Below are 15136 nucleotides of genomic sequence, written 5' to 3'. Positions count from 1 at the left end.
GTCTACCGGACCGTACGGAGGAATGGGACTGCGAAGGTTTGCGCCGAACAACCACCGATCAAGTCTCAGGGAGCGACCACGGGACATTGAGGAGTATCTTTGACGACCTCAGTTTCTGGTGCCGACACTACCTCGAGGCTCCCGATATACATCGCCTCGACGTGCACTTTCGCCCTTCTCACCGGGGCAATCTGTCCCCCCTGCCTCGTTAAAAAAAAACTAAATGCGGCAACGCCTGAAGGTTGCGTTTCCGAAGCCGGGCAGACGAAGTAAAAAGCCTCCAAGAATGCCGGAGTGCTCCCATTCTCACGACGGCGCATCATTTGCAAAGGTGTCTAGCAACCTCCACTTTGTCATCGACGGCCATGAAGCAACGGCGCTCATCCACACCAGTGCAGACTATTCCGTTCTGAGTGGGAAGCTCTCTTGCCGCCTTCGAAAAATGTCTACGTGGTGGGATGGGCCACACATTACAACCGCCGGAGGCCACTTAATAGCACCGATCGGGAGGTGCACTGCACGCCTCGAGATCCACGGTGAAACCTGTCCGGTGAAGTTCATAGTGCTACAGGACTGCTCGAGGGACATTATTCTAGAAATTGATTTCTTGTGCGAATATGGTAACGTTATCGACCTTCGTGAAAACAAGCTGGCGCTCCGAACAGCCGTTCCATCAGCGGAAGATAAAAAACCATTGCCAGCCGCGGTCCTAGTTCTTGACGATCATGTGAGCCTGCCACCTCAGTTAAGTTTTTTTTGCATTTGCAGGGACCAGCGAGGCTACTTGCGGAGAAGCGCTACTAGAAGGCAGTATCTCCTTGCTACTAGGCAAAAAAATCGGTGTTGAACGCTTCAAGACGGCCGCACCATGGCTCTCGTTCCAACGATAGCCGGAACGAGCCGCAGCATCTAACCAAGGGCACCGCTATAGGCTATAGCCCACGTCGAAGACCTCAGCAACGTGGCCGAGGAACTTGCAGTGGCAAAAGCATCTCACATACCCGGATCTGAAAAACTGCACCATCCGAGCTCGACGTTGACCCGAATTTCTCATCACATCAAAGGCGAGAACTCCCCTCGAGCTTTTCGGCGAGTTCCATGACTACTTCTCCGTGCCATCCGGGGTTCGCCAGACTACCATCACCAAGCACAGAATCATAACTGACGATGCCGCGCAACCACTTCGTCAGCCGTCGTACTGGGTTTCCATTAAAAACTAAGGAAGCCATCCGGGAGCAGGTACGAGAAATGCTCTACGACGACGTCATCCAAGCTTCAAACAGTCCATAGGTTGCTCCGGAGGTGCTGGTCAAGAAGAAAGGACTGGACTAAGCGGGGTTCGAGCCCCGTGCCCCCGTGTGGCAGCCGCGTACATTGCGAACTCCGGCACGCAGACGGCAATAGGATGTTGTTTAGCAGAACATCTAGAGTATTTAGGGGATATATGAACTCCCAATGAAAAATGTCTGATCCTCACCCTAGTTTGCCTCACGCCAATCTGCTGCAGGACCTTGAACACATCATAAGCAAAAAGCTTTTGCTAAATGTTATTTTGAAAACTATGAAATCAACATTTTGGTAAGCCTCGGGCAAAAAACAAAATCGATGACCGAACACATTGAAGCTCTGTGGCTCCTTCAGGGAAAGGTTGCACTGCGGATGGAGAGAGCCTATTTTTGTTGCTTTTATATCGATGGATGTTACAGTGGCACGCATTTGTGAAATGCACGTCAAAGATACGAAGTATTGCACTGGCCAAGATGCTTCCCTAAAACATTGATATAATAGGCCATTTTAATGTGGACTGATTTCCCGCTGTCTAAACATCTGTCAACTGACTGCAGGTTTGGCGATTTGCATGACGCACAGGCACCGGATGCAAATCCGATGCATGTGACGCATCGTCGTTCATTCCAATTACGCGTGACCGATCTGAACTCTGGCCTGCCTGGAGGATTTTCGGATATTTGGAAATAAGACGCTACGACTCAATGCCTGACACGAGTCGGAGGTGTATCCCTTGAGATAAAATTATTCGATTCGACAATTCTCAGCTAATATAAACGTAATAAATCCGATTCTTGCTAAATCCTCCTCAAATTATCAACGCATAAAGTACGCAAGCACTTGCCGCTGTTGACTTGGTGCAAACGACAGTATTCCCAGAATCCAGAACAAAGGAAACCCCCTGAACACGGGCCCCAGCAACAGAAACAGACCAGTACAGGAGGTAACTACGACACATCCTTCTGCACTGGGCACGACAAATCAGGTGAGCGACAATGCAACGGCCGTCGATTTGGTGTCGACTATCGTCCAAGGGCAATAGCAATTTTTTCCGACACCAATAATCTGTGTTCACTTCATGAGTGACAGCAGGCACACGATTCCCACTTTTGAGAGAGAATGTCGCCGAGTGGCATGAAGAAATAGAATGGTTGGTCGTTGTCAAAAACTGGACAACAGGAATCACCCGACTTCACGTTGCCACACGAGACTTACACAAGTGGCGATAGTCGCCGCAAGCGGAAGAAATCGACGTTGCGGAGTGGAAGTGGCTTGGATAGCAAACAAACATTGTCGCCAGCAACCAAGCCAACGATACAACAAAAGGTACAGCCACGTAAGCAACACGTGTCCGAACTTGCTACACTGGCAAAGAAAACTACTAGCAAATTTCGGATTGCAGGGTGAAGTGATTTGAGGACAGCTGTTTTTTCTAACTCCGAAGCTCTGCAGCTTCAGCGCATCGGATGTCAGCGGCAGCACATGATATATGATCACAAAAAGACGGCGGGTGGGGGCCAGCAAGATTGTGGACACAGCAAGACCGTAGATCACAAGACGGAGGGTAGGGGCCAGCAAAACCGTGGACACAGCAAGACCGTGGTTCACAAGACGGCGGGTGGGGACCAGCACTCGACCAAGCTGAACACCGACGTGCCAGAAGCTGGAGCGTAATCTGACACCAGAGAGCACAGGCACTATGCAATTGAACGCCTGAAACGAAACTGACGCAGAAAGAACTTGTTGTGGAACCGTTTGGTACGAATTAATAATCATGTAGTCAAGTGGGAATCAACATCTTCAATTTACTAACCAAATTCTCATCATATTCAAACGCCATGCCTTCCTCCTCCAGAGTTAACACCAGCAAGAAGCGTGTTCACTGCAGGCAATGGAAATCTCGAGGACGCTCGAATTTCTGACACACCAATATAAATAAATAGGACAAACAAGTACGCAGATTTGTTGCATGAGGGCTACACTCCTTCCACTTCCGCTGAACATCGGGTGCGTCCCAAAACAAACTCCAGTGATGTGAAAATGTTATTTATTCATCTATATCCTCCAAGGGCCCACGTAGGCCTTGCAGGGAGAAAATTTAAAACTACAGGCGCATGACAATAACAACACTAACAAGAAAAGATTCGTCGATCCGGACCGGTGCAAGTATCTCTCCTTCATGGACAGTAGTTGGGACCTGAAGAAAAAGGTCCTCAATGCTTACACGAATGCGGGCTTGAAACAGCTGAAAAGCCTGGAGAATATATGTGCGACTGTCAGAACCATCTATAGAGATAAGGACTTTAAGAGTTCGTTTGAATATGTCGTTTGGTCTGAGTTAAAAGCTGGGCATGTTAAAGGTGTCTGGGCTGAACAAAGGCTTGATTTTCAAAATAGATGGTTTGGAGCGAGGCCCTCCGGCAATGGACCAGGAGCTTGTGTGGTTAACGCGGCATGTTCGTCCTTGCAGCAGGATAACAAATGTTTGTCAACCCTTTCAACGTCACCTTTTCTGTCACTGCTCAGAAAGTCTTAGTTGATGGGCCAAAGTTTTGTCCCAATATTAGGCCTTCTAGGCTTGATCTGGTATCGTGTGTGCAGACCACCAGCAAGAGGATCAGTTATCAAAACAAGAAGTCGTACTTCCAGAGTCATGCCTTCGGGTTTTTGTCTAGGCTAGTTACTGAGTCGGTCCGTTTTGATGGGAGAAATTTCAGGAAAGTGAAGCAAGTAAAGAAAAAAGTAGGAACACAACAGTTTTTTGTTGTTGGAAACCATAAAAATACAGGTAGATTTGCGGTACTACCGGTTGCGTCCTTCAGGGAGAAAGTTGAGTTAGCATTGGGTGGCTTGTTCCACCCTTGCGTCGAAAATTTTAGAAACTTAGAAGAAATGTGTTAGCCGTTCTTAAAGGTTGCAAGTTAGTCAGTGGTAAAGAGCGTGACTAACACAACGAGGGCCGCTTTGCCTGTCAAGTTCCCGTTAGAGGATCACAAACCCTAATTTTCTCTACGTATCGAGATCAACGAGAATTGGGACGTGGCAGCGTGTGGTGTCTGACTTTTTGCAAAAGAGCCTTAACGTACTGGCGGTCAACAACTTGCTGTCGCTAAGGGATTCTTAAGAGCTAATTGGCCGGGATTATGGTTCCGTTTTACTTAAAATCCTGGAAATTGGCCTCCTTAGAAATTAGGGATTTGTACTACTCACTAGACAGGTCTACGCTTCTTATTAACGTTGACAGTTTTATGAACCTTCTTGAGGTCTACCTAATGTGAACGGCTGGTGAGATGGATAGGCGTGTTTTTGCGCAGAAGTAAGGGGTCTGTGTAGGGTCATCCTTGGCGCCGGTACTGTCCGAAATTTATCTGGGTGTGTTAGACCGTGTAGTGCAAGCTAAGTTAGAGTCGATGCCGCGGGCCTGTGCAACAGTGTGGCGCACGTAGACGACTTGTTTATTTCTGTTTTTGAAGTTTGTGATGTATATGAATTGATTTGTTTAATAAAACGGCAGGCTCCTGAGTTGTCGTTCACAACAGAGATTTCTACAACTGGCGTCCTACAGTTTCTAGAATTCAAAGTATTTTCTGACCAGGGTTTGTGTTGGGGCTATGGGTAAAGACGCGCCAGAGCCCGTTTTGCCCTATCACAGTTTTCACCCAAAGGCGGTGAAGCGGGAGGCCGCACACCCTAGGAATGCCTTAACCAAATCATGTTGCCACCATTTTCAGGATGGGGTTCTTTCTCATATGTCGAAATTAACTCAATCGGGCTACAGAATGAACGTTACAATGAGTTGCAAAGGCTTTTATGCCAAGCTTAGGAAATGTCATGAAGCGCAAGAAGCCTGACAACTGGGTCTGTATGCCGTATTATCATGCATTTTTACCCAATTTAAAGGCTTTGGCGGGAAGGTATCGCCTGAGCGTTATGTATAAAAATGATTTAAGCTGAGTACTTTAACCCCACTTTCGGGTGGTCAGCTAGGGTGTCAGAAAAAAAAAAAAACAGAACGAGTAAACGATTATGAAGAAGCAGTGGTCCGCGACATTCCTATGGCATGTGGGTTCATGTTGTGTATGCAGCAGATCGGGCAACTGTGAGCGATAGCAGCGCCATCCTCCATTAGGCGGACGTGAAAGGACTCGCTGTTCGCCATTCCGTTTTATACCTCTTCGACTCTTGTACGCGGCCAAAGTCGGCCTTGTAAATAAACCCGTGTTATGCATACCTAACAGTTCACGTATGTCGACAAAACTGATCGGTGTGTGAATGATCGTGTACTAGAACATAAAGGGGTGGTGGCGTTAAAATCGGCGAATTCAGGAATTGCGAAACATCTTAATGAGTGCACCAATTGTTTTCATTAATTGACGAAGGCTGTAGTACTTTTTAAACAAAAAGATCCGGTCAAAAGAGTGTTAAAAGAAACGATTCGTATAACGAGCGCTGGAGACTATAAATATACCCTCTATTGTGTTGGACGCAGAGATACGACCTTTTCGTTCTGCTCAAGGTCAGTATGGTGCGTCGGGACAAAGGGAGAGGATTCTTTTGTAACCGCCTGGGCCTTGTCCACCTGACTGTGATGTGGGGTTGACGGCTGCTGGCGTTAAGAGAGGGGGTTCTTCTGTGACCGCTTGGACCTTGTCCACTTGATTGTGTGTGAGGTTGACGGTTGTTGGCGTTATCTTTGTTTGAGGAGTTGTGGCCTATAAAAAGGAGACGCGTGAAAAATTAAATTTTGCAGCCGAGGTTTGAGATGTGGTTGTCCCAATTTTTGGCCCTAGTCTCAAGGTTTTTTGGGGTTTTTTCACTCTTCAATGAAAAACTTTTTTTTTCACTTTTCACAAAACAGGCACGGCTACTGATAACAAAGATTACACTCGTAAGAAGTAATTCTGTAAATATTTAATCATAAAGATGAACACATCACCGTGGATCTAGTTTAATACTATGCGATGATTCTGAGTATAGGCATTGTTATAAAGCAGGACATTCCATATACATATGACAATAAATGCAAAAAATGCAAAAAAAAAAAAGATAAACATCAAGCAACGTTGGCGGTTGCCATTTCTTCGGCATAAAGCAAGCGAATGAATCCCAGTTGACGTGGAACGCTGACGCAGCGCTCGTGTCAACAAGGCAACGAGCCGAGTTCACTGTGGTTGCTGACATAACATTCTTGTCGAATGCATGCCCAGAGTGCTTGCCAAAAGTATGAAGGCCTCGGATAATTGGCGCAGCAGCTATTAGAGAGTTTTGGGGAACCCTTTTTGCACGTCCGATATGGTACGATGAACCCTCCGGCACGAACTGCGCACATGCTACCACAAAGGACTCGCACATGCGCAGTTTGTACCGGAAAGCCGAAAGCCGAAAAACGTTTCCCTAAATCTCTCTACCATTGTCCGTTTCACAATAATTTGGCAAACGGCGAAGGCTTCAGTCCCAGTGAGCCAATATGCATGTCAGAGAGAGGCACGTAACAACATATAATCGGAGTGCTCTTCTCCTGCGGGAAGCCATCACGTACCTCCAGACCGTCTCTCCGATTGGCTCGAGGGGACTGTATAGTTTTTGCTCTTTGCCAAGTTATCTGAAATGAAGTATAGGTGGCAGGGGGATAGGTGGCCGAGTGGGCTAACGTACACCAGCTCGGAGCAGGTGGAACGAAAGCTCGCTCTGCAGAACCCAGAAATCCTGGGTTCAATCTCCACCCCTGGGGCCCGTTTCGATCTAGACGACCATCGTACCGGCGTCCGGTCGTGTATCACTATACCGCGTGGTGCACGTTCAAGACCCCAGCCTGGCGGTTGTTCTGCACTGGCTAAATTGCTCATCTACAGCTGGGACACCAGACACCCATTGGTGCTGGCTAACCTCCGGCTGTATAAACGTACACACAACGCAACTTATTCTTATTTAAGTATAAGTGGCACATACTTTTAGAAAGGGGTCTATTAAAGAGATTGGAAAGAATGACAGTCAACATTTGGCTGCAAGACCGCTTCTTCTGGCAAGGAACGAACACCAATAGAAGTTATTTTGTACAGGTGATTGAACAGGGTAATAATCGAGCGACTGACACAATAAACAATTGATGGCAGAAATTATGGCTTCAATAAATTCTAGGAAATTCAAAATGTGCAGTTCATTTTCTACTTCCGAGTTGCATTAAATTTAACAAGTTGTTCATATGTGTGGTACTATATCCGGGTCTCTAAGGAGTGGGGCCGCAGTTTTTTAAAGATTCTGTATGTTGGAATGATGAATGAGGCAACCGTCTAAGAGGAGTTTGGTCATACACTCGAGGTTAGTGTGGGCTTGAAGGGACATCGGATGCAACATTTTGTGCACTGATCAATAAAAAATGTGAAGACTTGCTAACTGTCTCGTGAGTGCCAAGGGGATAAATGAACTATTTTATGAACGTTAGTAATCAACTATTTTCCGAATGATTGGTTCAAATCCTTTGTAAGAGTTTGCATGCACGCCACTGAAACAAGCGCTAGATTTTCACAAACAAAAAAAAAAACATACTGCGATCTAGTGTAAGCTTTCGTAGCGAAAGAACGTTTATATACAAATGCTGAGAACCGCCAATTAGTAAAATCGTTGATAATTACAAAAGCTAAAAATCGCAGGCGCTTCCTCGCTAAGCGTTGCTGTGATTATGCGGTCACCCAAGGCTGAAACAACATTCCCTAGACTCCACACGCGAGACATGCCTTTCGCTTCGATCATCAGGCCTTACAATGTTCAAAAAAGCAAAGAGAACGCAACAAAATCATTCAAAAAGTTACGTCGATCCTCGAACACATCTGGAAATCCGAGCATTGCTACGGCGATACGACTGATGTTGTCACACGAGTCGCAAGTACCAACGCCGAGCGCAAGTTTGTCTGTGTTTTGCACAGGGGTTGCGATGATATCAGAACGCCGAGCTCTTATTGGCTGATAAAAAAAATAGTGGGTAGACCTTAAGGCATCTAGCATTAAGGCCTACCCACTATCCTTCCAATCAAAACCAGTCAGAACTCTGCGTCGTTCTGACATCACCGCAACCCCTGCGCAAGAAGCAGATGACTTGGCCTCCGAATATCCGAAACGATCTCGCGCAAAAAGCATATAAAGTCTCATTCCTTCAGATTTTCGCGTTATAACTGCGTCAGAGAGCTCGAAGAACTCAGAAGTCGTAGACAAGCGACTGCACATCACGAATGCCGTGCACCGAACCCACTCGTGTCATCAAGCTCCGGGTGCTGCCATTTTACCGGTGACGTCACGAATTTTGTGGAGTCTCGTGACGAGTAGTCACATTTCATTTCATTCATTTCATTTCATTTATTTACTCTCAAAGTCGAAGCATTACAGAGAGGAGTGGTGAAGCAAAAAAAAATTTGTTGTACGCGAACCATTTGCGTACAACATGGCGGTAACCAGAAAAGGGGGGGGGGGGGCACTTTTGAACTTCCGGTTTATCACTAGGCTTTTCTACCTCGCTGGTGCACTGAAAGAACGCTACGTGGCTCAACTAACATTCGGTCATCTCCATATAGGGCAAGAAACCCAGCGTTATCGGACGTCACAGCAAGACCTATGTCGGGGCCCATGGGCTCTCCTACACAAACATTTATTTGGTAAACAGCGATACGTTTCGGTGTCTCAAAAGATTCAGACGTCCCACTTCAACGTTTGGCAGTCATCTAAAACTCCTCTGTGAAGAGCGCAAAAACAAACTAAGCTTATCGAATTATTCTAGACGTATTTCTGCCAAATTTTAGTTTCGACACATTCGCTTCTAAAAATACCTCGAAAACACGACTCACTTGCTCAACCGGTACACAAGTCGTGATGAGCGAAGCACGTGAAGTAACCACAGTTATCGTTTATCAGTGAGCTCACTTCCTTCGAGTTGTTTTTCGATCGCAGCGATTGTTGCCTCCTTGGTCCATACCGGGCACGTTGAGAATCACGCGCGCCCGCTGGCGCCGCAGGAGTCCGCTCGGCCTCCTCGGCATCCTTGACATCGAAAGCCGGTTGCCTGACCGCCACCGATAAGCTGGTTGAATGGTCCCTCGCACGCAACGAACGCGTGGGCAGTGAGTGCCCACTCAGCGGAAGGGCAGGTTCGCCGGGGAAACACCGATCAAGTTTCCCCGGTGAATGCTCCACGGCAACGTCCCTCGAACTGAGGCAGAACCGCGTCTCCAGGAGCCCAACCCACGCGACGACCGAAGCGCGACCAACTCGGCGCTCCTCTCGGAAACAGAGCTGACTTGCGTTGTTTTCACACTGATCCCAGTTTTAAAAGCATACGTCATGCAAGTTCGTCTGATCCTTGCTCACCTCGTGCATTTGTTTACCCGTCAAAGACTCATACGTGCTTTTGTTTTCCCCCGACCTCAGCCAATGAAACGCGCGCTTGGCCGCCTCGTCATCGCACGTTCCCTGGGCGTTCTATCTGTTGCCCTTTGAGTGGCCTGCCCTTCCTTGCGGTTCGATGCGCCAAAAGATTGCAAAGACACATTTTGGAGCACTTGATTGCCGTGTACTGTTTAGAGGAGGGGAGGTGCCCAACCGAGCCCGGATTCATGCGCGGAAAAACAATCAAGGTGGCGTCGCTGTCGTCGGATCCGTTACCTCGTTGTTAAAATGGTGTGCGTGCGTTTTTTTTTTGTTTTTTTTTTTTTTTTTGTTTTTTTGTACGTTGAGCGTTTGGATAAGGAGGTACGAAAACACAACTTTGTTCGATTCACGCGCGTACTGGTTGAGCGCAAAAAAAAAAATGCAGAATGAGCAGCGATAAACATTTACTTGTGCACCGCTCTGTTCCGATTTCGGCAATGTCATCCAGCGAATACGTGTTTACAGGTAGACCCGGGATGTGTCATCACTGCCATTCTGTATGTAATGGGTGTTCGTAGTACCCCCCTTGGGGACTCTAGTGACATTAGAGCTTAACATTGAAGCGTGCCTCCGAGTATGCTTGGTGATACACAGACGAAAAGCACGTAATTTTGGCCAGATAAACGCGAAATAAATGTCTGCATTAGGTAACAGCTGTACATTAATTTTCAAAAATTTTTAATTGGCCGTTACGCTAAGCGTTTACGTTCATATCACGCCACATGAAAACTGGTCCAAAGTTACGAGAGCGTTATTAATAATAGTTTGCTGCATGTGCCACAGTAACATCAGTAGCGCAAAAGCTTCATAGCAGAATGGTCGTCATTGTCATCAGTCGTTTTCGGTATAGGGTATTTTTCGTTCTCTTCTTCACATCATAAACAAGCTGATGCAAGTAGGTGTGCATCAGAATCGACCCCTTCCCAATGAAACTGCGTGGTTCTTGGGTCAACGATTAGGAAGGGAAAAACGCAAATTCTCAGCACATCATACAAACGAAATTTTACACTTCACTCTGATGTCCTCACTTGACAAAATGAAGTGTGTACAGTAATGATATTCCAAAACTCTCCCCAGAAAAAGACAGCCTAAATTAATTATAAACTAGAAGAGTTGTGATCATAGGAGGCGGCACCGGGTGTCTGAAAGGCTTTGGAACTAGAAGTTTCAGACTAAAACACAATCTTATACGCAACTAGACACAACAAAATGCAGAAATGCTAAGGCGGACGTTGACACCGGATCGTTGAGATGCTGTGCTTTCGTTCAACCTGCATGTTTTGTCACCCCTGTGCATTTTTCAGTTACATAAAGGAGACTAAAACTACTCAAAACTTCAAACACTTTTGCCAGCTGGAAGATAACGGTCACAGAGACGGTATGGTTTCCACCCGTGGCTTAGGGTCAGCTTTACGTTTTCTTTTGAATCTAGTTTCTTTACGTGCAAGGTTACGGAGCAACGTTACAGGAGAAACAGACGTGACTGGGTTTCGCCTTTCACGTCCAAACTCGTTTTGGTTATCTTGTGGCGCGACGCGAAAGTGCGGGCTTGGGCAGAGTATATCTTGGGTCGCTTCATTCACAGCCGGCGATAATGGGGCAACCAGACACTGGCTCCCGGCATTGAATGGACAACGACGAGAGTATCATACCTTGGCCACCGAGACAGTAAACATCCGACGGGAACTGGAGTGAAATTTCTGCCTACGGGCAGCTCACGTTATACAAAACTTTCAGTATACTTTGTTTCATCTTACAGTAGTATAGTGAGACCAAGATACAGGTGCTCGCTCCTAGCTCGCGCAGGCGTAACGTCTCATATATCTCAGACACATTTCAAGTAAGGCGTTTGCGCCACAACCTTTCCTCAGGTACTACTTTCAGACAAAACGAAGTACAACTGTACTTCGCTTTCCGCCTTCAATAATGCGAAAGCTGGAATTGCAGGCTGCTAGTGCCAGTATGAGTTCATAGTGATCCCTCTACCCTAGACGATGGGAGCACCTCGGGTAGCTGTCAACTTACAGTCGTTTCTTTATTTTGGAAGAACTTTTACTTCGTAGTCAAAATGCAACAAGTATCACAAAGACATTTGTTTAATAAATGTCGAATAGCTCATTAACAAAACGGAATGTTGCATACATATCAAGATATCCTTGAATATCCTGAACCAAACGTTCATGATCTTCACAAACGATGGAATCGACGTCAACACCATCAAATAGGTTTGACCTTCAGAGTTTTTTCCTCTCACAAATAAAGTATCGGAATCAATTTTCAAAAAAGAACTCTTATGGTAATGTTTTCAATAGTTTGTGGAGTACATGATGAGTTGCCTTTAAAACTCTCGACTCTCCTTAGGCTGCGTAGAGAAATCTCAGAGGACGGGATTTGACTACCACATCAATTTCTCGCGCCACAGGCGACAGCTCTTCGACCTCAAGCGAGCTGCGTCCGACAATATTTCTGGGATATTATTTCCCATTTCTGACCATCCTATCCCGGAAACGTAACCTCTACTCAGAATACTCTGCGTTTTATTTTCGCGCTATACGATTTTCTTTAGTCAGGGATTCTTGTGCGGTTTTCACTATGCCTGCCGCATCCGTATCTCAGGCGCGTACAACTCGGAGCTTCGCCACGCACCAAATGAGTGGTTCGGGGGTCTTGGCCCCAGACCTTTCTGTTCGGAATTATTTAATTTCCAACAGAAAGGTTTACGCAAGCGAATATTTATACTATATTGTACTAATTATACTAATTTGTTGAGCTCTAAAAGATGCCTCACCAGAGTGTCCCAGCTCTTATAATCGGTTTCATTTAGTTTCTGTTTCGAACATTATCATCGTTATCACTACCTTTACCCTAGACTGATGAAATACGCTTACATTTCATATTATTGTCTCAGCTAATCTTTACTGGCGACACATTAAGTTTGCAAACAGCTATATCGACTGCCTGGAAGTTTTCGCTGATGCGCGCCATTCGAGCACTGCTGTGTCAGTATCAATATCTCTCTGTCCGACCCGTACACCCCATTCCGAACCTATCAGCTGCGACGATGTATGAAACGGCATCTTTCGTCGCTCGTCAAATTCCGTCACCGCGCACGAGAGAACCGTGCAAGAGACAACGCCCGTTCGGCTGATGTCAGCTTTCCCGAAGACAGTCAACTCTCTTCGCTCGCGTAAATCTCGAGAGCCTGCTCTTGTCCAGGCTGTATAAGGAGTTAGACATGCTTCCACTTTTCTTTTAGCCAAATTACATTTGTGTTGGTTAGCCTCTGCGCCGGTCGCCCCAGACACCTATTTGTAAACAAGACTGCCTGCGCATCACTCGACGAGGTACATATAGTGTTCTAACCCTGGGTGCTCCTTTCCCCAAGGAGTATTTGAGGCGTCGCTCAAGCTCTATGTGCTTTGAGACGTAAAATCTCTATATTTCATTTTCTACCAAATGGTAGTGTCCCGTAGTTTTTGCAAACGTTTGTCCAGGCCATCTCATAAGATGTCTCAAATACGCAGCGTTTTGGGGAATTTTACGCCCCGTACTTTTTGTATACTTCTACGATATGAAAATATTTTCCCGGCCTTTTTTGTGACCTTTATATTAAATATTTGGAACCAATGGGTTCCAAATGTCGCTTCAGTTTTCCTGTTGCGCTCGAAAGTATATAAGAAACGTAATTCAATAGTTTATATTATACATAGTGAAGGTCGTAATAATTCGGAGTGAGCTGCTGCATTATCTCTACAAGTCTGGCAATACTTGATTGCCCGATTTCCATTTCCCAGAGAGAGAGGGGGAGAGAAAGACATTTTTGAGACTGGTTTCGACGTCGCTCGGACGGATCATATGATTTCATATGATTTGGAAACACGCGTCTATAGTCCCGAAAACTTGATCGCATACCATAGTTGCCACGTCATCATCCACTGCTATTATTCGTAGACCGTACTGGTCACCAAATCTGGAAGGCTGGTGGCCAAACCAAAGTTAGTCTGTTTTTTTGTTCTTTTGTAATACGTTCGCCGAACCACAACCTTTTTTTATTGTTCGTCGTGATCTGCTTAATAACAGTGTTAAGCCACGACTATAGCCTTCAAAGTTTTACTCCGTTTCACGATAACTTGGCAAACTGCGGAGACTGCGGCCCCCGCCACTCAATAAGGGCGTGGGAGTAAGGCACGTGAAAAAAAATCCATGGTCGATGACATGGAGGCCTCGTTACCGCCACAGCAACAGCGCCGTCCGCGACAAAAAGTAGCTCCAGGCTTCTTTTTTTCGGCAACTGAACTCGCGCGACTGCACCTTTATGCGGAGCGCAAATTCGTCCGCCTCTTTTGCAGGGGTTGTAGTGACGTCAAGAACGCCGAGCTCCGGTTGGCTCTGAATGAAGGATAGTGGGTAGACCTCGAGGCTGCTTGCTTTAAGGTCTACCCACTATCCTTCATTCAGAGCCAATTACAGCTCGGCTTCTAACGTCACCGCCAACCCCTGCTCAACACTCTAAAAAAAGTCTCTGCGTCTACTTTCACGCACAACACTCGGAGAACCAATCAGCGCAACTTACGGAGGCAGCTCAGCGAATGACGATCCCGAAACATATGCTTAGACAAAAAACCGCAGACTGAGTTGTGACATTAAGCAATGCAAAACGTCACGCTTGCATTGCTTAATTGCACAACTCAGACTGCGTTTTTTGGTCTAAACATATGTTTCGGGATCGTCATTCGCTGAGCTGCCTCCGTAAGTTGCGCTGATTGGCTCTCCGAGTGTTGGTGCGTGAAAGTAGATGCACAGACTTTTTTCCGAGTGAAGGAGCAGGCGGACTTGAGCTCCGCATAGACACTTCGCTACACGACACGGAAGAAAGACGAATACCTGTTGCTTTTCAACGACACTTCATTCGGATCAACCGTTTTCCGTGAACTACGTTGCTTGTGAACGATGTTTGAACTATCGCAGCCATGTAATCGACCGCTTCCGCTCAAGACATCGTCCTGACATTAGCACCCACCACAGATTCGCGGGTAAGTTGAGCGTATGGATGTCTCATGAACTTTGCCCGGAGAGCTCGCTACTCTAGCGGACAGCAATGTTGCGGCGGTGGACGTTCATCCGAAGTTGGTTGGTTTCGCAGCAGACGACTCTTCACCAGCAGACGACAGCCGGTTCCTTCGGGTCTCGCATTTGGCGCAGGGACACAAACGCTCCCATGCCGTGGTGTCACGTGACTCGCTCTGACGCTCTTATTGGGACGCAGGGGCCGTAGCCTCCACAGTTCGCAAAGTTACCGTGAAACGGAGTATAGTTACATCAGGTCTCTTTCAGTCCACGTATGCACGTGAATCAATGCGAGACATACTGATAAAACAGAAATTAGAAGTAAATAACAAGTAAGCTGTATTGTGGGGATGGTATGACCCAAAAT

Source organism: Ixodes scapularis, unplaced genomic scaffold (assembly GCF_016920785.2).
Source record: "Ixodes scapularis isolate PalLabHiFi unplaced genomic scaffold, ASM1692078v2 PGA_scaffold9__187_contigs__length_104089568, whole genome shotgun sequence".
Lineage (NCBI taxonomy): Eukaryota > Metazoa > Arthropoda > Arachnida > Ixodida > Ixodidae > Ixodes > Ixodes scapularis.
Note: the sequence above shows the minus strand (reverse complement) of the source record.